The sequence below is a fragment of the Macrobrachium nipponense genome, chromosome 16, assembly GCF_015104395.2.
Source record: "Macrobrachium nipponense isolate FS-2020 chromosome 16, ASM1510439v2, whole genome shotgun sequence".
NCBI classification, from domain to species: domain Eukaryota; kingdom Metazoa; phylum Arthropoda; class Malacostraca; order Decapoda; family Palaemonidae; genus Macrobrachium; species Macrobrachium nipponense.
The window spans coordinates 19173409-19199099 of NC_087209.1; the positions used below are offsets into that span (position 1 = coordinate 19173409).

General features: G+C 37.0%; 1 protein-coding gene and 1 pseudogene across 3 annotated transcripts in view; both read right to left on the reverse strand.

The window, feature by feature from the left end:
- The window catches only part of LOC135195581 (SH3 domain-binding protein 5-like), a 132793-nt gene that overhangs the window by 17835 nt on the left and 89267 nt on the right, over nucleotides 1-25691 (reverse strand). The gene's annotated exons all lie outside the window — the stretch shown is intronic.
- Nucleotides 6821-11473, reverse strand: LOC135195582 (uncharacterized; annotated as a pseudogene).

Sequence of the window (25691 nt, forward strand, 5' to 3'; positions counted from 1 at the left end):
TACAAAAACACCACAGGCGGATGGACAGATGAAAAAAAACAGAGTATAGTAGGTAGGTAGGTATCCCCTTTCAACTACTATCATAACGCATTCACCATTAGTCAGTTTATATATTTATAAATTTTAAATTAGCACTCGTGATTTAAGTTCTTACTACAGAGTCTCTTATGATATCCGCACGTTATTTTTATCTGTGCAGGTTGAAATAATGCAAAACTTTCAATGACAACAGAGTAGGTATAACAATCACCAGGCTTTCAAATAAAAAACAACTTGAAGTCATAGATCTAGAAAAATAACTAGATTGCGATAATCGACTCCAGATAACTACTCTTTCAAATTAAAGGCCATTTCAGTATATATGAGTTGAGTTCATGAACATCAACCACACGTAAAATCTATTGCCAAACGGAGAGACGAAGAATACTTTCAAGGAGACAAGTTGTATGTACTACAACTCTAAAAATGAGAACTGGTTTTATTCACTAGTTAGTATGCACATTCAGCCATAGTAATTAACTCTACATTTCCCAGTTGTTTAGTTTAGATTAAAGTGGCTTATAATATACTCTGTGTTTTCCCCATCTGTCCATCCGCCTGTGGTGTTTGCGCATGGTAACACTGCGTCTCTGGCTTTAAATAATATCCTATTTCGAATATTAACGGTGTAATTTGCATACAGTAAATTATTAAAACACTTTTCAATTGCAAATGTACACCAAGATATCCTTTTATTCAACTAAAACTTACACATAGCGTAACCATTCAAAGCCAGGGACGCAGTGTTACCATGCGCGACCACCATAGGCGGATGGACAGATGGAAAAAATCAGAGTATAGTAAGTTGCATTGCAAACGAATTTTGGAATGAATTAAGAACCTTTTCTCCAAGTCAAGTTTCCTACCAAGGTTAGTAGAAGCAACTTTTCTGCGCATAAAGCTAATCTGGTCTAAAATTTGAACCTTCATTATAAAACACACATGCACACAGTTCAATACAACACGTCTGCTTCAGTTTTGTAGCAATGAACATCTGCTCCTCCGTCCCAGGTTTGAATCCTGGCATGGAGAGATGAGTTCTTTCTTCATTTCAAAAATAAACAGTTGTCAATACTTATATAAATGAAAGGAGAAAACCTCTGCAGTAAACTTTCACAACATGAATACCTTCCTGCACCTTTGCAAAGGCTCATCTAGAGTGTAGCCTATTGATTACTCACACATACCACACCATTCACCTTTATTAATAGCTTTCGTCAGCATCCTAAATAAGGTATGTGTAGCCTCCGTAAATAGTTCTCTCAATTTTATAACTTTCATATCACCTGTCAAGGAGTTTCCAGGTCTTGTTCCCCGCCACCCTCTCAACAATTGTATTTATTTTTTTTTTTTTTTTTTTTTTTTACCTACTTATCTGGCTTCATCCTTTCCATGTCTAAATCATCTCTCAACATTTTAATTAAACCAATCTTTCAAATATGCAAATATTCTTCTCCATTTATTTCATGCATCTAAATTTTTCCACGCCTTTTCATTCTTCTTCAGCTGTCAGATAGTATTCATAATAGAATAGAATTTAGGCCTAAGGCAAAGTGCTGGGACCTATGACGTCATTCAGCAATAAACGGGAAATTGACAGTAAGAAGTTTTGTAAGGTGTAGCAGGAAGGAAACCTTGCAGCTGCACTATGAAATAATTGTTAGAGGGTGGGAAGTCAGATGGAAGAAAGAATATGATGGAGGTAGAGTAACAGGAATGAGGGGTTGAACTTAGCGGCTCAGTTGAGTTATTTACGTGCAAAAGTAGTGATAGGTCACAACAAAAATGCAGATTAAAGTGGCACCGAGTCATATCTAGGTTCTTATGCAGTCAGATTTGCCAACGAATTAATTTACAAATTAAAAAAAAAAATGAACAATGGAAGGTGTGCTTGAAGAATTTGGACAGCCAGACAGAAAAAAATCAAAGGGAATAAATGAAAGTAATGTAGCTGAAGCCAAATTGTATTACAAACAACCTGGTTAAACCAAAATATAAAAAAAAACTTTTTAGTTGGAGAGAAATTATCAAAATTTTGGCCGTACATTTAAAAAAGGACTTAAGACACCTCTAATCAATTTCTTGAACATCACCCTTAGAGCTCACACAAGGCATGTCTTCATGAATGAAAGGTAAAATATGGGAACAAGACATTAATACTGCTGATAAGACAAAATTATTTAGGAATAGAATGGATTATAAAATTTAGGCCTAAGGCAAAGCACTGGGACCTGTGCACTTATTCAGCACTGAAAGGGAAATTACAAGTAAAAAGGTTTTAAAGGTGTAACAAGAGGAAAACCTCAGAGTTGCACCATGAAACAATGTTGTTAGGAGTGGGTGGAAAGTAAGATGGAAGAAAGAGAACATGAACAGATATAGTATTAAGATAAATGACAGGGGTTGCAGCTACAGTCTGAAAGGACATTGCAAACAACCTCAAATAACATCTAAAATGCACTGCAAGAGGTGTACTGACAGCACTACCCCTACACTACAGGAGAAAGAATATTAAGTACCACCTCACCAAGCTGTCCACAGCCCCGCAAGCGACATCTTCCTACACAATAACATCTCTGACAGTACAGTGTACTTACCTTATCATGCATTGCTCTGAAATTTGGTTCAGATTAGAATATTCTCAAAGTACATGAAGGAGAATTTACAAGGCATAACAACATATTCAAGTTTATTAACAAGCTTGTACAAGAACATATTATTGGCACAATTACATATTGCACACTGCCTGCTGCTGCTGCGACTGGTGTGTGCCTTTTTGTATACGTACACCAAAACAACATACCCTTGGAATGTTAAACTCATGAAGTTCTGCTTTTCAGAGTTCACCTCATTCACAACTCAAGACCACAAACCAAATTGCAGTGAATAAGTATTCTTTACAATAAAAACTTTACAATGAATTCTAAATGTGTTGGGATACAAAATCAGTACATATTAGGTAACTTGTTGCTTAACGTGCACACTTTATGGAGGAAAATCTCACGTATTAAGATATAAATTACAATTTTTATCTAGAGGATGAAACATTAAGCATTTAAAGGCTTAATGAAATATTTATACATATCAATTTCACTGACCTACAAAAAGATAAACTCATTTCCTTAGCTAGAAACTATTCAGCAACAGATAATTTTATAAACTGGAGTCAATTCCTGAATCAAGAGGTTCACAGAAGGATCTCACTACCAACTCAGTATCTTTCTTTTCCAGAAATCAAAACCTAAAAAGTTACTGTCAGTAACTAGAGCCCCACAAACGAGTCTTTTTACAAATAATAAGTTTTTGAATGACTGAAAAGTTGAAAAGATATCCCCTTCCTTAACTCTTAATAAGCTGATGCATAACAGTACTGAAAATAGTATGGCACACAAGCCAACTAGACAAAGCTGCCAGATAACAGATGAAACGATGGTCTGAGTTTGAAAGATTCCATTCATAAATATAAGAAGTTAAAGTGGTAAGGAATTGCTAAGCAGAAATGGGCATTATTTAAATGTTGCATGTAAAGTACCCTTTCTCTAACAAATGCTGTACACATATGGCATAAACATTCCTTTTAAATCCCGAATATAGCAATGAAACTTGAAAAATTAGTTTATTAGTTGAACTTTATCAAAAATAACTGATGCCCATATGTCACAAGTGAAATTAATCAAATGGGTCAATGTTTTGGAGAAAAAAAAAAAAATTCTTTGGAAAAAAAAAAAAACTATTGAACCCTGTTTTTTAAAGTCAAAATTTTTATAACGGATGGGAAATGTTTTCCTTAGTATTATATTTTTGTACTTAATCCTCCTAAGTACTGCAGTGTACATAATATGAAGAATTTCTTGACTAGATAATGTAATAAGTGAGACTAGATCAGCTGGTTGAAATATAACCACCAATTTAATAAGGTAAGTTTTCCAGCACCAAATAAAACCTGGAAATTTGGTTCAATCACCTTTACTGTGTCCATAAAGTGCTTTTGGGTTTAGTACAGTTACCTGTCACTGCAGTGTAGTACTGCAACATATTTTTTTGCACCAAAATACATCATTAATATATACTATGAAGAATTAGCATACTGTAAAAAAAAAAATGTAATGACATCTACGATTTTGATGATATGCATACCACAAATTACAAAACCTATTGAAGTAATGTATATGAGTATTTTACATGGAAAACATACTTTAGGCTTTCAAAAATATTTGTCTGAAAATCCACTTAAACAGAAAATTATACTATCACACAATAGTATGCATAAAATCATACTATCACACAACATTACAGCACATAATGCTGTAGTATAAATTCATACAAACATAACCAGTGAAATTTGATTTGGGGACAGTAATCTAAAAAATTATAAACAAAATTTAAAAATAAAAATTAAATAGGAATGGGACCAGTACTTAACACATGACTTTGGCAGATAATTCTTATATAAAAGATTAATTTCACACAAGAATTTCTACTTCAGTAACTTTCCTTTCCATTCAACAAAATATGACAATAACCAAAGAGTCACACAATATCAGCAGTATGTTAAACAAATTGTACCTTGATAACTATTGTATTTTTTCAAAAACTATCGGAAGTAAACCCAATACAAAGTACAACATAAGTTCAAGTAATTATTGTTTAATAAACAAAAAAGCACTCAGGCTGGTAACTGGAACCTGTTAACATAAAAGATACCAGTAAGACATTCCTCAGCTCTCTTATAGCTAAACAGTCCCCCCTTAACATGGCAACTTGAAAAGTATTCGTCCAGAACAATAGGTACATATAACAATCCTTACAAAAACTTATCCTATTTAAAAAAAATTCTTGAATTCTTCATGACCCACACTAAAAAAAATATTTGTCAAATTTATGCATAACTCAAAATTTGGGAGTCTCAAAGATATAGAAAACTGACTAACTGCAGTAAGCAGATAAAAACTTGACTTTTTAGTATAATTTTCAGTACTGTACACAAACAACTGAAGCTTTACATTGAAAACAATAATTTGAGTACAGTATGATGTAAAACAAAGTTTAGCTGTGGTTGTATTTGTCTTTTTTTTTTTTGTATTATGCATCCCAACACTAAAAAAAATTCAATCAAAACAAAATCTTAAGCATGTGCATTCTGTGCCAGTTATGAATAAATTCCGATTTTTATACTTTATATTTTACAATGCAATGTCTACTGACAGTTCCAAGCTGATTGGAAGCTTCAGACAAACAAAATAATAATAATAATAATAATAATAATAATAATAATAATAATAATAATAATAATAATAATAATAATAATAATAATAATAATAAAAGACATGAGCACCATCTGTATTTTCAAGCCAAAACAAACACCATCTACAGGCAGACTTCTAACTTTCATTCTTTCTCTAAAAAACAAATTAGCTATATTCTGGCCTGCTACTTACTGTGCCTATATAAAAAAAATCTACATCAGTAACACAATTTAAATGAAAAAACTGATCTACAGCATCTTCAATATTTTACTTGAAATGACTACTGTCTAACACAGAATTCTCACTTGACCACTTGCAGTCCTATTAAAACTTATGATAAATTCATTTCTTTTAAATGACTTATTTCCAGCTTGGACTAACTGCTGCCTTCTGCTTCACAAATAAAATTAATTGTGATTAATATCATCAGTACTTCTACTATTATTTTACTACATGCTAAAGTCTACTACGTATTTATCAACAGAAGATATCAAATTAAAAAAAATGTTTTCATGACTTGCCACCAAATACATATTGACTCAAAACTTATAATAACTATGGAAACTTGGAGCTCATATTCTGTAGAGCAAAATTACTCCAAAAAAGATCAATACAACAAACAAAAAAACTTAGGTTTACAGCATTTATAAATCTACCACCCTGTCTTTGACAAGATCCTGGCACACGAAGTTCTATAACATGAAATTAGGATTTTGTTCAATTAGATTGGAACATAATTAAGAATTTTCCAGGAATACTCTACCATCCCTGGACCTTTGAAATGACAGCAGCACAATCAAATTAATGCAAAAGAGATATTCAATCTATTGTTGTATCACTTTCTGGCCTTATTTGTTTTTAAAGAAGAGAAGGCAGCAACATTCACTTAACAAAAACAGTAAGTTACAAACTTCACTTCATTTTCTCAGATTACAGTATTAAATTTCACAAATATAAGGTACCATATCATCAATTCGAACTGAATATCAGCATGAGCATAATTTAGAGCAGTTTTTTTTAATAAGTAGGGAAGCAATTGTTTTATACTGCGTACGATATCAATAATGTGATATGATATCTTAATAACTTCCATCTAATTTCAAGGAAAATATGCATCTTTTTTTTAAGTACTGTAATAAAACAAGCAAATGCTTGTTTTATAACAGGTTTCAATTTTTTTTTTTAAAATATTTATCCCATGCACTATTTGTTTTCACCCATCCCTGTGATACAAGTATTTGCATAAACCTGAATAGTAAAATATCAATGTAACACAAAATACAATCCATGCACATTTTGCTTTTAAGAATACAGGGGTATGATTATTCTGCAAAGTAAGAATATCATGCCAAAATGTTCCAAAAACCTTTCTGTCATTTCTCTCATTAAATACTTAACTACATCTAACCAACCTTGATCATACACACAAATATCAGTATACTGTACTGTAATACAACTGATACCATACAACAACAAGAATCGATATGGCAATGAATTTTAATTGCTTTTACAGTATGAGAATATCTTTCCATTAATGTAACGCTAGTGCGTAAACTTTCCTAAATAAGCTATTAATAAAAAGCACTTAAAACGATACAAGGAATAAATTTCTTCACTAACAGAAAGCAATTTTTCCAGAACAATACACTGTACAGCAAATATGAGAGCTACTACAATTTTCCTTTCAGGCACTTATCATCAGTTTCTACACCACTCTTTCCTCGTTTAATACTGCACTGTTAATTAAGCATGGCATGATTCATTCATCCTGAACTGTATAGAGTATAACATTGTATGTGAATCCAGTCTTAATAAGACCAAATATCATTTATATGAGGAGATCAGTATGGTAATTTCATTAATAGCACAAACTCACTGCTCTATAAAGTACAAGAAAAATATGTCCTCTCATCTGCTCATAGAAGAAATGTATGGAAAAAATGTTGATATACTCTTTGACACCATTGCATGAATGGAATGCTTAACCTGTTTCAGGGACAGTAGTAAACAAATGTTTGTATTATTCGAATAATGAAATCTGAACCATGTTTATTTTCTGTTATGCAATGTACAAAAAGCATTAAAATTCAGATTTACAAGGAATATTACAGAGTGAAGGCAGTCAACTGGGAATACAAGTCTATCAATGGATGTTATCAAAAGCATTTGACAAAATGTTTGCAGAAACTAGAGTGGTTGGGTCAGCACAGCATCAAGATTGTTATAACAAACAAAAAGGTAAATTACAAACTGGATTAGTATATAATACTTATGGCTTGGCAGTGGTATCTTCATCATGCATCTGTGGCACATTTTCCAATACCCAAGAGCTACGATGAGGTTCTTCCCTAGCCTCCTCACTACTAGAAGAACTATGCCGCAGTGGTCCTGAAGAACTAGTGGACTTAAGGAAGGTACATTCCTCTGGAGAGAAAAGGGTGCAAACATTCTGTAAAGGAACATAACCTGGATTAAGATCTTCAGGGAAGAGTGTGTTCGGATGAGGAATCGTGGCTGAGAGGCAAAGCTCTGAGGAGGATTCAGTTGTCTTGTCATGGGACTGAAGGAATCTTCAAGATGAAGGGCCCATCATGACTCACTCACTCTAGAGCAGGATTCTTGGCTACCCTCTTCAGCTGCAGGCACAGTTTGTGTTGTAGAAGTGTCTTGAGGTTCTGCAGAAGTGTTTATGTAATTCTGTACTATCGTTGGCCAAGCACACATACTAGATGATGAAGGAAGAGGCAAATCACATATTGGCGTATTAAGTGGTGTGCCCATAGCATTTGAAGCCTCAGCTAGCTCTTCATCTAACATCAGACCAGCAATAGCTTCATCACTAAGCATTTCAATGCTGAAAAAATGAAAGGAACATTTTATCATTATTCATTCTGACAAATATAATTCTTGAGCTTGTATTTAATACTACAATTGGAAATATGAAAAGCATTTCTAATTATACAATATCTAAGCAAAGCAAAATATCTTAAGCCTAAATTTCAATAAAAGCCTACACACCTGGCTAAGCTTTCAGTGTCCGAGATTGTTGAATCACGGTCCTCCACTGTCAAATACTGGGCTGAGGAGAGAGCTGGGCTGCCTAAACCAATTACCTGCACAAAACAATGAAGCATTACTACTCAATTAAAATAATTGATAACATTCTAAATTTAATGCAATAAGCACTAGAATGGCCAAGAAACCAAAATAATTTTTTACACTTAAAACATAAGTGAGTAATAAAGCTAAGGCGTGAATGATGCTCACTTAAAGAAAATAGAAGTAGGTATAACAATGTGCAGTGAAAGACAAACACCCTAACATTCCGCAAAACAGGTACATATTTAAGAGACATTCTTTATCAATGTTTCTTAACTACCATTTGACATTGTATAGCAAACATTTTGCCCATTCCAGTTTATAAAATAGCATAGTGATTCCCCATTACAAGGTAAATATTAATCATGAAAAATGTTTAAGAACTCAAAATGATGGGAGTTAAGGCAGAATGCACACATGATGGATGACAGATCTCATTGCACATCTAACTTCATTGACATAAAAATGTTTTTGATGATGATGATGATGAAAGCATACAAATTCCAAACAAAAATATAATTATTATTATTATTACGATTATTATTATTACTGGAAATAAGTAGACCCTCTCTTATGTATATCCTGTCACAAAAAATGGCTGCATCATGCAAATTAATCTTACAGAGGCTGCTAAATTTTCCTTATGATTCACTTCTCTTCCACTTTAATACTGGTCAACAACTGGCCAATGTTCATATTTCAGCAAAACAAAAAATATAAACACCATTTATGCAACAGTGTTAATCTCTATACAAGTGTAGGTATTGAAATACAGTGGAGTAAATCTGTAGACTTGCCAGCAGATGGATCCTTTGGGAATTTCATTATTATTACTCATATTGTATTAGAAAGTTTCAATAAATCATCAAGCCAAAATACTCAACAACCATTAGCTGGTCCTAGCAATTTATCTTTGGTAATAAACTTCAACTTTTACTATAGTATTTGGATTTATAAAGGTACATTGCAAATTCTGGAATATTGCCTTATTTGATTTCCAAAAACTTGACATTCTCTCCTGACTGAAGTTTGGACAGTCACAAGTTTTACTGTTAGAATTATCCTCCATTCTCTGAAAGTGACCAATTAGAGTACATGATACAATTACTTCTGTATGACAATCCTGTTGGATTGAAAAATGCCATAATCTACCAATAAGTTCATAAAAACCTTATTGTAATACTTATATATGTAGCAGAATACATATAAATATAGAAATCAAATAGTCACATCTTCAAAAAAATTCTGATCATAAAACTTCCACTTCTTTAACTATAACAAAATGCTTAATATGCAAAATTACCGAAAACAAAGTGTACAATGTTGCCTAGATAAAACTTTTTAATTTATGTGAACACTGAATTCTCTGCATCAACTCCTGTTATCATTTTAATATGGACTGATTGCAGTGTAAAATTCAAAGGGATGTCCTGTTTGCTCAGTGTACTGTAATGGTACTGATGTTTTCTGCAGCATTCCTTTGACCTCCATCAGCCATGCTTTCTGCTTTTTTTTCACTTTTTATCGCTCCCTTTAATCAATTCTTACCTAAATAAATATCCAACTGTACGCATCCACTCATTCAACCACAAATCCTTTGTTCACACTGTATAAAAGTGTCAGAATTTCTTTACCATATAATATAATAATCTAATTGAGTCCCAAGCAGCTGACAATCTCGAAGTTGTGCTAACATTTGACAGGTCTTACTCATCAACTAAAATCCCCCCTATGGCTAAAGAAAACTAAAAGAATTAATCCTTCCAATATTCAGATTATATAAAACAACTTGCAGTATCTCACATTTTCTGCCCTGTAATGAAATTCTGATTTTCATAAGCACCAAATAAAATTATCAAAAAAAAATAATTCTAGTACATGTATAGAACTGGAACTGAAGCACACAATCAGCTTTGCCATCCCATTTTCTTTTCAGTCAGGATGCACATACCACAAACTTCCCTTTAGCCATGTACACTACATTTTACTAAAATTAATGTAGTGGCTAAAGCAATGCTGTAACCAGACACCTGACAGTTATTTTCACCAAAGCCCATAATCTTTATAAACCCAGTTCCTTGTTTTTGTTATTATATTTGCAAAGGCCACAATCTTTATAAAACCCAGTTGTTATTATATGTGCCAGGCAGCTTTACCTCCTTTAGTACAAAAACAAACTGATTATTTACATACGTAAAAACAGTAGTATACAAATATTGTATTTCTAATTCTTTCAAAAATATTCTAGTTACAAAATACAAATATAGGAGTTTATCCTTTCAGTGCCCAACAAATTAATATTCTATCTTTTATAGAAGCTGAAACTGTTGAATGTACTGTAATAGGCCAAAGTCAAGAAACAATGAAGTTATTGCAATGACAGTGATAATTTAACCATACCAAACACTTATACTGCACTTAAAACCTTTCAAATTATCACAGACACAGTTCACACAAAATGATGCCAAGTATATCAATAATCAGTGACGTAGGTATATCAAAGCACTGCACATCAGGCAAACAGGAAATATTACCACAAAACAGCCAAGAGTGTAGAATACCACTAATTCAAGCATTGCTGACTTAAAACTAACCTGCCAGCCTGATAAATCTGTACATGCAGTTGCCCCATCTACTTCTTCAACAACCATATCTCCTGCATCCACCACTACACTGTTTGGTGCAACATCACACGCAGTTGTACATGCAGTGGATGAGATATCTGTCGTTTTGGGCAATGTTGAAACTGTGGTGGAAAGACTTTCAGTAGGCATATTTACTAGTTTGAGGTAGAAGGGGTTCTAGCAAGAAGTGAACGAGCTGCTTCAGGGGTCATCTGAAAGATGTACAAATATTAAATATGTAAAGCGTACACAAAACTAAAATGACTTACTATTATTGGATATATCTAACTTCTCATAAAAACTTGAACACCTAGGAAATATTTACCACAGACGACATTATTGGTGCAGCTACTGATCCCAGTTTTCCAGGCAGAGTTTTATAATCGTCTTGGGTGTCTGAGTCTAAGCTAGACCCAGCATAATGGAGAGGATTTCCAGAAAGAGGTATTCCCCCATCTACTGCTTGGAGAGGAGGCAAGGGAGATTCTGCTCCGACACCAACACCACGAATTCCCAAGTCTAATTGAGACTGGCGGGTCTGGTAATGTAAGAAAAAAAATTGGTGATGGCATTACATGACTTCCAGAGCAAAAATTTTAATCCTATACATGACCTTATCTCTAAGTGTATACTATTGTGAGAAAATATGATTGGGAGTTAAAGATCATGAATCTAAAGAAAATTTATTATTACAACCAAGGACCACAACCATATGAATAAAATACTCAGTGTAGTCCATTCTCCACATATGATCAACTGTTTATAAAACTCTGGATATGTAAAGGCTGTCAGGTGACATTTGGAGAAATTCAATAACCTTTTTTTTTTAATTACATTTTCCATAACTGATGGGAGTGGCTGTACTATCATCAAAACCAATGGTGTCACCTCTAGTGCCTCATTTATTACCTAACTCTGAGTGGTGACTATATAAGAATAATAATATTCTTAAAACTTGAACCATGCCCCAGCTTTTTCTAGAAACTGGTTTTGAATTAATTGCATGTTAGCATCATCAAGCACATTTTCCACTGCTGATTATTTCAACCCACCCAAGACACATATTTAGTACATAACTTTACTATCATTATTTTTTTTTTTTTTTATAACATCTGATTTCCCTCTGCCTTCATTGTACTATATATATTTTCTTTTTCATATGCACATTGATTTGTTTACAGTTGTTAATCTACTAATTGGTCTTGAAGCATGTTTCATAAAAGAGGGCACAATTTAAGTGATGAAGAAATTACCAAGTGCCAGCAATCAACTAACATGTGAAAAGCCATTGATGCCAAAACCACTTGAAAATAATTTATTTGAACTTTATGCAGCATGTCTACACATATTTTGACCAGTCAAAATTAATTATCCATAATAACCAGTGGAAATTACAGTACAGAAATCAGTGTAGTACATACATGATCCATGAACAGGAATGAAAAAAGAACCATGTAACAATGCAAGCGTATATCTTAAACATGAAGCTAATTTCCATCTTCACAATGATTTCTTAAATGTATTAAGACTCAAAAATAAGGGTATTCACACATACTTATTTATAAAAATTGTTTAGCATCATAAATCTTCAACACTTTGCCCGTGATACAATTCTAAAATTATTGTACACTGAAGATTTCAATTTCCACAAAGACATGTTAAATATTCAAATTACATTTTTATAATGTTAATATAATGAACTGTAGCAAGATACTTACCCCTGTGAATTTCATCAGAAATGGTCTCAAGGTTGGCAAGGGCCTGAGCATAAGTCATCTTGGCTCCAGTGACACTTTCTTCTAGCTGTCGCACTCTTTGTTTTCTGAGCTTCTAGCTGTTGGTTTATAGCTGCCTTCAACTCAAAATAAGGTCTGTAGAAAATCATGTTCATTAAAACATTTATGTGCTAATTATGGCTAAATTGCAAACTTACTTCAGCAACTATTTTTCCCCAAGGTTATGTACAAAACTGTATGCGTTTATAGTATGTGGTGAAACTGAACTTAATGGAGGAACATAAAAGTGCATTTGTAATCATGCTCTTACATGAATTTATCTTGAAATGAACCAAGTCTTTAAAATATGAAAACTGTGCAAAGTCCTACCTCCTTTGTGATGATTGTCAAGAGTAAAACAAACAAAGAAAACCTAGGAATTCTATAAACTAATTTATTACTCCTTTCATTTTTTCAAAAAATGTGTCATAGAAATCAATCTGTGAAAAAGAAAGAGCTTCAAGACCTAAGTGTTTTGTGACCAAATAAAAAGAAACTAGACATGACAGTGGGCCTTCCAAGCTCCATTCATAATTACAGATTATCATATGGAGACACTGCACTAATGACAAAGTTACCATGATGGTCATGTCCCTAAGCTCATTCTTGTGTAGGCTTAACATAAGTAGAATGGGGTCTTGTCTGGTAATGCTATGGTCTTCAAATGAACCGTGACTCAAAATACACTGATAGATTTCCTTTCCATCTAAGTAGCCAAAAAACTCCTGGTGTTACAGCATTAATTTCTAAAACGTTAATGTACTCCCTGACAAGAAGATAATATCAGGTGGCCCAGCCTCAGGAAAGAGACAATGAGGGACCTGATATTACAGGTACCTCTAAGTCACCCTCAAACAAGGTCGTAAAACCTGAAAGCTTCATCAGTAGAGTGCAACTTCCAATGAAAGAAAAGCTGCAGCTGTGGAGTGCTAAGCCAGGAGAAGGCTCTAAATATACACAGTACCGGCAGAAAGTATTGTGTGGCCATGATTTAGTATTCTGAATAATCTTTTGGTGAAGAGGAAGGTACCATTTAAATGGGAACTGGACAGCCAATGCCAAGTCTCTATAGCATAAATCACGACAGGATAGCAGGAAAAGGCCATCTACTACTATAGACCTGTTAAATTGGAAGAAAAAAAATAATTCATTCAATCATTCTGACATGACTCCATTACACAGCCACCACAAGCAATAATGCTCAAAGGATCTTATCACTATTCATATACTTTTTAAAACCAAATTTTCAAGCATATACGTATATAAATTCATAAGGTTAGTCTCTAAGTAACTCATCAGTGTGACCAGTAACATGATCTATTCTGTGAAACTTCTAACAACAGGAGTTTGTAAAATCAGTAAATGATTTTTCCTGTACAGTAATACCCCGAACTTGCGCAATTTGAGTTGCATGAATTCACAATAGTGCAAACTTTCATTGGAACCTAACCAATTATCATACGCGAGTTCTTCACAATAGTGCAAACATTTGCTAATCCTCCAGAAACACTGCAAAAGTGTTTATGTTTAATTTACTATGTAAATTTTTAAGTTTTAAAACTTTTCTGTATAAAATCTTTATTAAAAATTTATTATTTTTATTTTCGTACATGCATTAATATGATACAAAGGTCATTACAGCACTACAGTTAGTGTATACATACTTTTACAAGATGCAATACCCACTCATAAAGTTACTGCACTTTTCAAAGATTATGTCCCTTCAAAACTTTAATTTCTGAAGTACATATTAGTATACTACAATTAGTATAAGTTTTTATGGTTTCAAACGTAAAACCAGTATGGAGATCCCGTGTATGCTATTATATTTTTGAAAACACATATACAATGGCAGTTACGTACCTATTTCACAGTGTTTGTCACTATATAAGACCCTCATGATCAGCTAGTAAAACACAAAAGACATAAACAAAGTTGTCGTTCTGTGAAAATTACTATCTTAACCTCGGAAAAAGTGCTGGTAAAATCTATATGTACTATGTTATGTAATTACAGCACATACAGTTAATGTACTTTCAGAAGATGTGATCCCATTCTCACTTTTTTACCTCACATGACGTACGTATTTCTCTCTCTCTCTCTCTCTCTCTCTCTCTCTCTCTCTCTCTCTCTCTCTCTCTCTCTCTCATAGTTAGCTTCCTTCACACTAGTACATGATTTAAAATTGATTGAATTTAACTTTACCCTCATGCAAACATTATGTATGTACATACACATTTTCTTTATTTCATTGAATTGTGTACCTTTGTTACAGACTTATGAAGTTTATCTAGTGACGCAAAGCAAACTTCTCTTTACTCTGAGGGAAAAGAAAATGGCACCCTATGAATTAGGGGTAACGTTAGTATAGTCTACGAAAATGTATACGAATGTATGTAGCAGTTACAGTAACTATTTTTAAGCTAATCAGTTATTTCTTTTTATAAGGGTAATGTATTAACTACAGTAGCTTTAATTTCATTTAAAAGTTAGCTTAATACTTAGGGAGCATGATTTGGGTCATATTTAGTGTTCAAACTCTAGAAGCAAGTATTTCTTAGCATTTTTTAAAGACTGCCAAACTTATGCGAAACCTTCCCTTATGCGAGGGTGGGTCTTGAACCTAACCTCGCGTAAGTTCGGGATATTACTGTATACTTAACTGTCAAGATCTGTGACAGGTACTTTCTGTAACAACTTTATTGTCATAACATACATATTTATGTCAGGTTCCTTCTTCCTGATTAGACAGTTTGTAGTAGCTTCTTTACTTCACAGAAAAGGTATTTCTCAACAGAATGTTGAAAAGTAAAGGTAGTCTCCTGTACTAATTGTCAGTTTGGTAGAGTTTCTTGAAATTACAAATAGCTGAAGATCAGCTACTGAATTTAATGTCAAGAAAAACTGTGAAAAAACTTTCACCCTCTAGAGCCTAAGGACTCTTGACCCAAGAACTCGCAGCTCAATGGTAGGTTAAAACTTTCCAGGTTGGTTACACTACCCACTGCCTTGCAATAATGAGAATAATTTAAAATGTCAAACATAAAAAAGATATAAAAAAACTCTATGAAGTACAAACTAATGGCACAATGGAATATTCTAACCCACCCCCCTTCCAATTAGCTATACAGGGTTCAAGGGGTCAGTATCATCAAATTTACTTCAACACTACTTCACAAAAGCAACACCTACTTTTTAAGAATAAGACATATGATCATCATATATTACAAAAGGATATGTTCATTTTCATTAAGAAACTATAAAGTTTCATTCTTAATTCAAAATACTCCTCAGTCAACAAATTGACTAAATACTTAATATTCCAGATTCAATACTCATAGTTGGCAGAGATGTGTTTCATTTTAAAAATAAAGACCAAAATCTGCCCATGGAATTTCAATATAATCTTATCTCTGCACACATTATTCTGAAAGGCAAAGCATGTTATCTAATCTTTCGACAAGATTGCTTTGATCAGGAGGGAGTCTCATTTGTTCTCCCGTAAACTACCAAAATAAAAACAGTTGAGAGATTAAGATGGCATAATTGTTTTTGAACTACTAAGCAGAAACAAAATATAAAGTGTTTTTCATGTTCCATACATACATATAACCAACTGTACCATATGCTGTGCTGTCTGGTACAGCAAGGTGCCAAGCAAGATCCAGGTCAAAAATATTATAAGATCTCTTAGTCTTCTATTAATGCTATCGACACTTTAAAATAATGTGTGAGTAGATATGGACCAAGCCAACACAGTTGGATAGAAGTAGCCCACTCTCAATTAAAATATGATATTGTTAAGATACAATAAAGTTTTGTACATACTTACCTGGGCAGATATATACTTAGCTATAGACTCGGTCGTCCCGACAGAATTTCAAAACTCGCGGCACACGCGACAGGTAGGTCAGGTGATCCACCATTCCCGCCGCTGGGTGGCGGGGTTCTGGAACCATTCCCGTTTTCTAAGCCATAATTTCTCTTCCACCTGTCTCCTGAGGGGAGGATGGGTGGGCCATTAATCGTATATATCTGCCAGGTAAGTATGTACAAAACTTTATTGTATCTTAACAATATCATTTTTGTACATGAAAACTTACCCAGCAGATATATACTTAGCTGATTGGCACCCTTGGTGGCGGGCAAGAGACAGCTAAAAACAAAAATAATACTTAAACTAAATACATTAAAAAACAGGGAAAAAAACAACCTATGTTCTTGGATAAAAATAATCCATGGTTCCTACCTGATTGGGCTGAAGACTTCATGACTACTGTCGATGAGTCTGCCTGCCTCAAGAGTTTCAACGAGGAATGAACCTATGGCTGAATAACTCTTTGGATCGTGTCAATGGGGGCTAGCCCAGCTTACGCGACAGAGGCCTATTCTGGATCGTACCAATGGGGGCTGACCCACTTACATGGTAGAGCCTTGACCTTTTGTCATATCAATGGAGACTCGCCCTCTTACATGACAGAGTTAAGGTTACTAAAAATAATCACAAGGAGCACTGAAGCCAATCCCGATCACCTGACCATGTTAGTACTGTTATAATCTAAGAATTGCAAGAGGGTTCCCTATTCCTATGACAATTAACCAATAAAAACAACCACCAATAAAAGATAATTTAAACACTAAAGTAAATTACGAAGGATTAGCCTCAGCCCCTTCTCCCAGCACTGAATTCGCCGAAACATACGCTCCCAGAGCAAAGCACTTTTCGTACGAAATTTTTACGTCTCTTAGGTAATTCGAGGCAAACACAGAATTACATCTCCAAAAACGTAGACTCTATAAGTGCCTGCAGAGACCATGTTTTGTGAAATGCCATTGACGTAGCTATGGCTCTCACTTCATTAGCTCTTACTCTGAGAACCTTGAGGTGCTCTTCATCGCACTTAAGGTGAGCTTCCCTTATTACATCCTTTATGAAGAATGTAAGGGCGTTCTTGGAAATCGATCTTTCAGATCTCATTACAGAGCACCAAAGACTTTCTTCTGTACCTCCCAGCAACTTTTTCTTCTCCAGGGTAGAACTTGAGTGCCCTGACTGGACACAAAGTCCTTTCTATAGTTCTCTTCCTGTTAATGAAGATAGTCCTCTTATCTCAAAGGTTCTTGGCTAAGGCTTTGAAGGCCTTGAGGGATTTTCATTTTTTTTGCTAGAAAAAATCGGTTTAAAGGAGCAAATCGCTGAATCCTTCTTAAACCCACTTTACCTTCCAAAGCTTGCAACTCGCTAATTTCTCTTAGCTGTTGCTAACGCAAAGAGGAATAATGACTTTCTCGTTAAGTCTCTAAAAGAAGCTGCGTGAGACGGTACGAATTTTTCCGACATTAGGAACTTGAGGACCACATCCAAGTTCCAGCTAGGTTTCTTGATTACATGGTCTTTCGTGGTTTCGAAAGACCTTATAAGGTCATGTAGATCTTTATTATTGGTCAGATCTATTCCTCTATGTCGAAAGACTGAGGCCAACATACTTCTGTAACCCTTCACTATTGATACTGCCAGGTTACAGTCTTTCTCAAATATAGGAGAAAATCTGCGATTTCAGTTACAGAGGTACTGGAAGAGGATATTTTCTTCCCCTTACACCATCTTCTAACAACTCCCACTTCGACTGATATACTTTAGAAGTGGAGACTCTTCTGGCTCTTGCAATAGCCTTCGCCACTTCTCGTGAAAAGCCCCTTGCTCTGACAAGTCCTTCGACAGTCTGAAGGCGGTCAGACTTAGAGCGGGGAGGAGGTTTTTGTGAAAACCTGTCAAAGTGGGGTTGTTTGAGAAGATCGTTCCTCAGTGGAAGCGATCTTGGAAAATCTACTAACCACTCCAGCACCTCTGTGAACCAATCGAGAGCTGGCCGGCCAGAAGGGAGCCATGAGGGTCATTCTTGTTCCTTCCGAGCAAGCGAACTTCCTCAATACTTCCCCTACTATCTTGAAAGGAGGGAAGGCGTATGCGTCCAAGCCCGTCCAATCTAGCAGAAAGCTGTCTACTGCTACTGCTTGTGGATCCGAGATCGGGGAGCAATAGTTCTCTAATCTGTGATTCCTGTTGGTCGCGAAACAGGGTCTATATTGGGCCTTCCCCACAGATGCCATAGTTGCTGGCAAATCTGAGGATTGAGAGTCCATTCCGTGGGTAGGACTTGTTCTTTTCTGCTCAACAGATCTGCCCGGACATTTTTCTCTCCCTGCACAAACCTTGTGAGAAGAGAGATCTTCCTTTCCTGAGCCCAAATCAGCAGATCCTTTGCTGATTCGTACAGGGAAAAGGATGCGTCCCCCCTTGTTTCTTTATATAAGCGAGGGGCTTTTTGTGTTGTCCGAGTGAATCTGAATCCCCAGACCTGAGACCTGTTCCTCGAAATGAACTAAAGCTAGATGAATGGCTGTTTAGTTCTTTTTTTGTTTATGTGCCAGGACACTTGTTCTCCTTCCCAAGTGCCTGACACTTCTTCCGAACCTAGGGTCGCTCCCCACCCTGAATCTGAGGCGTCTGCAAATAAACGCTAGGCGAGGTTCTGTAAGCGAAGGGAGATTCCCTTGCTTAGTTTTCTGTGGATCTAACCACCAGCGGATATTCTCCTTGATCCCTTTCGAGATTGGAAAGGTTTCTCCAGATTGTTGGACTTCCAATCCCATCTCTCCTTCAGATAAAATTGAAGGGGTCGTAGGTGTAGTCTTCCTAAGGAAACGAACTGTTCCATCGAGGAGAGGGTCCCCAGTAAGCTCATCCATTCCCTCGCGGAACAATGTTCTTTCCTTAAGAAGACTGCCACCTTTTCTAAGCAGCGTTCTCTCCTTTCCTGCGAAGGATACGCTAGAAAATCCCGAGAATCCATCTGAATCCCCCAGATGAGACAATACTTTGCTGGGGAGTCAGCATGGATTTCTCGCGATTGACTAAAAGTCCTAGGGACTTTGTCAAATTTTAGAGTAAATAAAAAGGTCCTCCAGACATTTTTTCTCCGATTGGGCTCTTATTAGCAATCGTCCAGATATAAAGAGATCCTGATCCCTTCCAGATGTAGCCAATAAGCTACATTCTTCATGATGTCCGTGAAGACTTGAGGGGCAGTCGAAAGTCCGAAACACATCGCTCGGAACTGGAATACTTTCCCTTGGAACATGAATCTCAGATATTTCCTTGCTGCCCGGATGAATTGGGACATGGAAATACGCATCCTGAAGGTCCAGGGACACCATCCAGTCCCCTGGACGAAGAGCAGACAGAACAGAGGAAGACGTCTCCATCGAAAATTTCTTCTTCAAGACAAAGAAATTCAGGGCACTGACGTCTAGAACCGGTCTCCATCCTCCCCCCGATGCTTTCGGTTACCAGGTGAATAGCCGATTGTAAAATCCTGGAGACTGGAGATCTTGAACCAGTTCTACAGCTTCCTTGGAAATCATCTGTTCCACTGCTTGCAAAATAGCAAGCTTTCGGACCGGATCCGAGTATCTTGCAGTCAACTCCCTTGGAGTTGTCGTCAAGGGAGGATTTTCCCTGAAGGGGATCAAGTATCCTTTTTCCAGGATCGAAAGGGACCAAGAGTCCGCTCCCTTCTGCGCCCAGACTTTTGCAAAGTGGAGTAGTCTGGCGCCTACTTTTGTCTGGAGGACTCCCTGCTCTCTAGACTTCCCGAAGGACCTTCTAGATGGTCTACTCCTTCTATCTGGTCTGCGACCTCTAAGAGGGGTCCTAGAAGAGGAGGCACCTCGAAAGGGCTGTACAAAAGAGGGTCTCTCTTTTTTCTCGATAGGCACGGCCGGCCTAAACTTCTTGGCTGAGTGAGTGAGGAGATCCTGAGTTGCCTTCTCCGTAAGAGATTTAGCAACCTCTTTAACAGTCTCCTGTGGAAACAGATGAGGGGACAAAGGAGCAAAAAGAAGAGATGTTCTTTGTAAGGGTGATACGGCTCTTGCTAGAAAAGAGCTAAAGACCGATCTCTTCTTTAAGACTCCCGTTCCGAAAAGCGAGGCAACTTCTACGGAACCGTCCATAACCGCTCTGTCCAAGCAAGCCAGGACGCTTGAAAGTTCCTCCATGGAGACAAAGTCAGTGTCCTGAGCTCTCTTAGCTAACGCTCCCAAAGCCCAGTCCATGAAGTTGAAGACTTCCAGGGTCTTAAAGAGGCCCTTTAGAAGGTGGTCCAGCTCACACATGCCCCATGTTGCTTTAGCAGAAAGCAAAGACTTCCTCCTGGAAGAGTCCACTAAAGAAGCGAAATCCGCGTCTGCGGATGAAGGGAGGCCTAACCCCATAGGTTCTTTGGTCTCGTACCACCTTCCTGGTTTACCTGTTAACTTGGAAGGAGGGCAGGAAAAAACTGTTTTGCCCGCTTCCCTTCTGGAAGTCAACCACTCTGAAAAGGTCTTTAAGGCCTTTTTCATACAAAGAGCAGGGCGGGCATCTTGATGAAGGAAGACTTGACTTGAGCTTTTGTGCTCGACATCAAAGATCCTGGTGAAGGAGGGTCAGCAGGATGAAGGGAGTCTCCGAACTCCTTGAGCAGCAAAAGAGAGAGCCTCTTGTAGTCAGAAACTGCTACATCTACGGGCTCCTCCTCTTCCGATACCTGTTCCAACGGATCCACTGAAGGAGACCGTTTGGGAGTGATCGGGCTCTTCCCGGGAGAAGAACTCCTTTCCCGAGAAGGGGAGCGCTGAACGTTCGAACTTCTATACGAAGAATGAGGCTCCTGTCGGTCCGAAACACTCTTGCGCCTACTAGACTCTTGTTGTCTAGGCCCTTGCGGTTGGTTCGCCAGACTCGCGGCGCTTGATAGGCTCCTGGCGCCCTGATTCAGGGCGCTTGAAAAGATCCCTGCGCCCTGATTCCTGACGCTTAACAGGCTCTTGGCGCCCTAACTCTTGACGCCTAGCGTACTCCTGGCGTCCTGCCTCCTGGCGCCCTGACTCCTGGCGCCCTGACTCCTGGCGCCCTGACTCCTGGCGCCCTGACTCCTGGCGTCCTGACTCATGGCGTCCTGATTCCTGCCTTCTAGCAGACTCCTGACGTCCTGAATCCTGTGGTTTGAGAGGCTCTTGACGCCCTTTCTTGCGTCTAGCTGCCTCTTTGCGCCTGCCAGGCTCCTGGTCCTGTAGACCCAAAGGATCCTGATACCTAAATCGGTTTAGTCTATCTTCCGGTTCCTTGAACCTAAACCGATCGAGACTTCTGCTCGATTCGCGGCGTCTCATAGGAGAGAGGCTACGTTCTTCCTGTCTACCAGGATTCAAAGCCTTACCAGTCATAGGGCGCTTTGGAGAAGAAAGCCTATAGGGCGAAAGAACTCTCCTCTCAGGAGAACAACTCCTGTCGGACGAGTCTCTCGACGAAGGCGATAAACGCCCTGGAGATTGTGAGGGTTCTCTCCTATACGAAGAGGGGCGCTTAGCGGAACTCTTAACAGGGAGCGAAACATCTTTCCTCCTTGTCGAATCCTTAGCAAAGGAGCCTACTAAAGAGGCTAACTGCTCTTGCAGATTTATCAAAAACTTCTTCGTAGGATCCTGAAGAGAGGGCTCCTCTTGTCTCGTCTTCTTAGGCACCGAAGGCCAATTCTCGGGAAAACGCTCTGGGCTGGAATCAGCCGCGTCTCCTTTAGGAGCCTTCCAGGCTCTCTTCAAAGGGCGCGAAAGAGAGGCCGAACTCCATCCTCGTTTAGGAGAGGAAGAGTCTGAGGCCGAAAAACACTCCCTTAGGACGCCTTTTCTGCGGCAATCCGAGGCAGCCTGGGACTTTACAACAGGATCTGCCGAAGGGACGCCTGACCGTTGGGGATGTTCTGCATCCTCCCTGCGGCTTTTGACATTCCTCCTCCCCTGGTCCTGGGAGTTTGGAAGCGGTCTAGGCCTAGGAGCAATGAGGAAACCGGTCAGACGCCCCCTCCACTGCACTGGGGACACTGCACAAGTCACTATCACACTCTTACCTTCATTTAGAGCTCGTAACTGAGCTTGAAGTTTCTTGATGGAAGCTTTTACATTTTCCCTCTCTGAAGAAGAATCTTTGGATTCAGAACAGGGAGAAGCAGCTGAGGCTAAGGGAAAATCGTTAGTAGGAGAGTTAACTTCTTGTTCTAGAGAACAAGATCTACTAGATGACCTAGCTGAAGCCTTCCTTACTCTATCTCTCTCAAGCTTCCTAACATATGAAGATAACTCCTTCCATTCAAGCTCTGTAAGGTTCTCGCACTCAACACAGGTATTATTAAAAGAACATTCATTCTCTCTGCATTTAGCGCAAATACTATGAGGATCTACTGCCGATTTCGGCAGCCTAACCTTGCAACCTTCCCTACTACAAACTCTAAACATAGGTGAAGCCTTAGCGTCAGACATCGTGAAAGAGTAGTCAAAACCAAAGTCGAAAAACAGTCCACAATAAGCGTATGCCAGCCAGAGAAAAACAGAATACGCACCAAAAAACCAATCCAAATTCTCGGCAAACGAGTAGAAATCCAAGATGGAGGAACGAACAATAGGTGTTGTCCGTTCAACCGACAGAGAAATTATGGCTTAGAAAACGGGAATGGTTCCAGATCCCGCCACCCAGCGGCGGGAATGGTGGATCACCTGACTACCTGTCGCGTGTGCCGCGAGTTTTGAAATTCTGTCGGGACGACCGAGTCTATAGCTAAGTATATAACTGCTGGGTAAGTTTTCATGTACAAAATCTATTATTACTACAATAAATTGAGCATTATTACTTGTGGTGTGTAACAATTTATGCTCTCGACCAGAATTTTCCTCACCTCTCTTCACTTAAACCAATTATGTGCCCTCACAAAGTGTTAGTATATACTTAAGACTACGGTATGCTCTACTATTACAGTAACAATATATCTCAAACATAGGCTGAAGATTCTTATGAGTGCTTATTTTCTTGACATTTCATTAAAGTTATCACATAACTACTTGAACAAACATATGTTTACCTGTGTTTAAACTGATTTTCTGTAACTACATTTCACTACTATCCTACAAGTGACAAATGGTGTAAAGATCTACAATTTTTTTAGTGTTCTAAAAACACAAGACCCATTACAAACACAAAAACTGAGAAACTACAGAAAACATAAAAAAATAACCACAAAAATTGCTCTGACTAAAGAAGTTGCATATGATACTCCAGTGAGAGGTACTCTCTCAAAAAGACCGTTGGCTGTCTAAATAAACAAATCCTATGCACAGTAAAATCTTGAAACCACCTCCATTACTAAGGAGAGAATATATATTTCTGCAACAGATTCAAAATATAGAGTATAGTTTTCTTTAGATGTGAAAGAATATCCTAAATCAAAATAAAAATTTTTTCCTTTTCTATGATTACAAGTGAAGCAGACAAATGCGTATGGTAGTTGTTGATATCTTACATCTCTATGTGAAGATACTGTAATAACCCATTCTACAAAGAGAACTAAGATTTCCTGGAAATGCAATCTTTTACAGCATACGTATTCCTGTTATTAAAAAATGGATAAAAAAAAATCATAACTTGTCACTAGTTTTCTTTGCATGACAAACATCATTTTTTCTTTAAAAATGCTAGACACATGAGAAATTAATAAACACCAAAGAAAATGTAGCGCATTCACAATAGTCTCCATCCTTGTTTTCAAACTTTCTCTACATCAGTAAACACCCCATATTTGAGGGGGATGCATTCCAGACGGCCCCCCAAAAATAGCTAAAATCAGCAAATACTTAGAACCCCTCTGAAAATGCTTAACTGTTATAACTGTCTAGTACATATTTTGATAGTTCAAACGCAAGAAAAACCTTCTAAAAATGCTTATACCTGAATACTGTAATAGTTTCATCACAAAAAGTCCATTCAGTCATGAAATTGAGAAGAAAATACATTATTTAGTGAATATTCCGTGAATAGTCAAAATTTTCCACGAATAATGTGTAGATATTACATAGAGAAACTTGAGAATATCTGAGTTTGCAAATCTAGAGAACACGAATGAGTGGGGTTTAGTGTATAAGAAACCATTTCCATGAAATCTTTGTGTTATGAATATTCTGTACATTATAAATTAAACCTCAAAAACCCAATTACAAAACCTAAATTTATAAGCTACTGAATTTATCAAAATACAGCTAGTCCCCAGGTTTTGGTAGCTCCAACTTACAGTACTCCATACTTATGGTACTTTTTCAAATAAATTCATAAAAAAATCAGTTCATGTTAGGCTGAAGTTCCAAAGTTACAGCGCTGTAAGTGTTGATGTTCCAAAGTTACAGCGTTTTCTGACAGCACTGCCGTGACCCAGAGAATGCCTGTATGCAGAAAACTAACCCTCTATCTTCTAATAAAATGAAATATGCAAATTTGAACATGGAGAGCTGTTAAAAAAATCTTAAGGAAAATGGGATAATGAGCATTTTTCTTTTTCCTAGTGGTAATGAGCATTTTCTGTCCTAAAGTTGCTTTATTTCTTAAAATTAAGTCTGCAAAATAAAAGTATATCACAAAAAATTCAAGAAGACAAAATTTCCTTCTAACAAACCATTGATTTTCACCCAAAAACTGAAGTCACACCTCAGAAAGCAGTTAAGTGGTAACAAATTCAATTAAAGACCCTTCATAAAACAGGCAGAATCTGGTTTTCTAGCAAGACCAAATCTTAAAACAGGCAGAATCAGGTTTTCCTGGAATGATCAAGTCTCTCTGCAAACATCTACATCAGGTTAGTCTCTTGGTACTATGTTTTGTGAACAAAGGAAGTTCAGCCAAATCTTCAAGCATAATGCTTATGTGCCCAAATACAGCTAAGATTCAGAGGATGAAAAGGTACTTCCTGACTAATTTCCATACTGCCAGAATGCAAACATGTGCACCAATTCACTGCGACCTGCTGCTCCTTCAGAGTTGTTAAAAA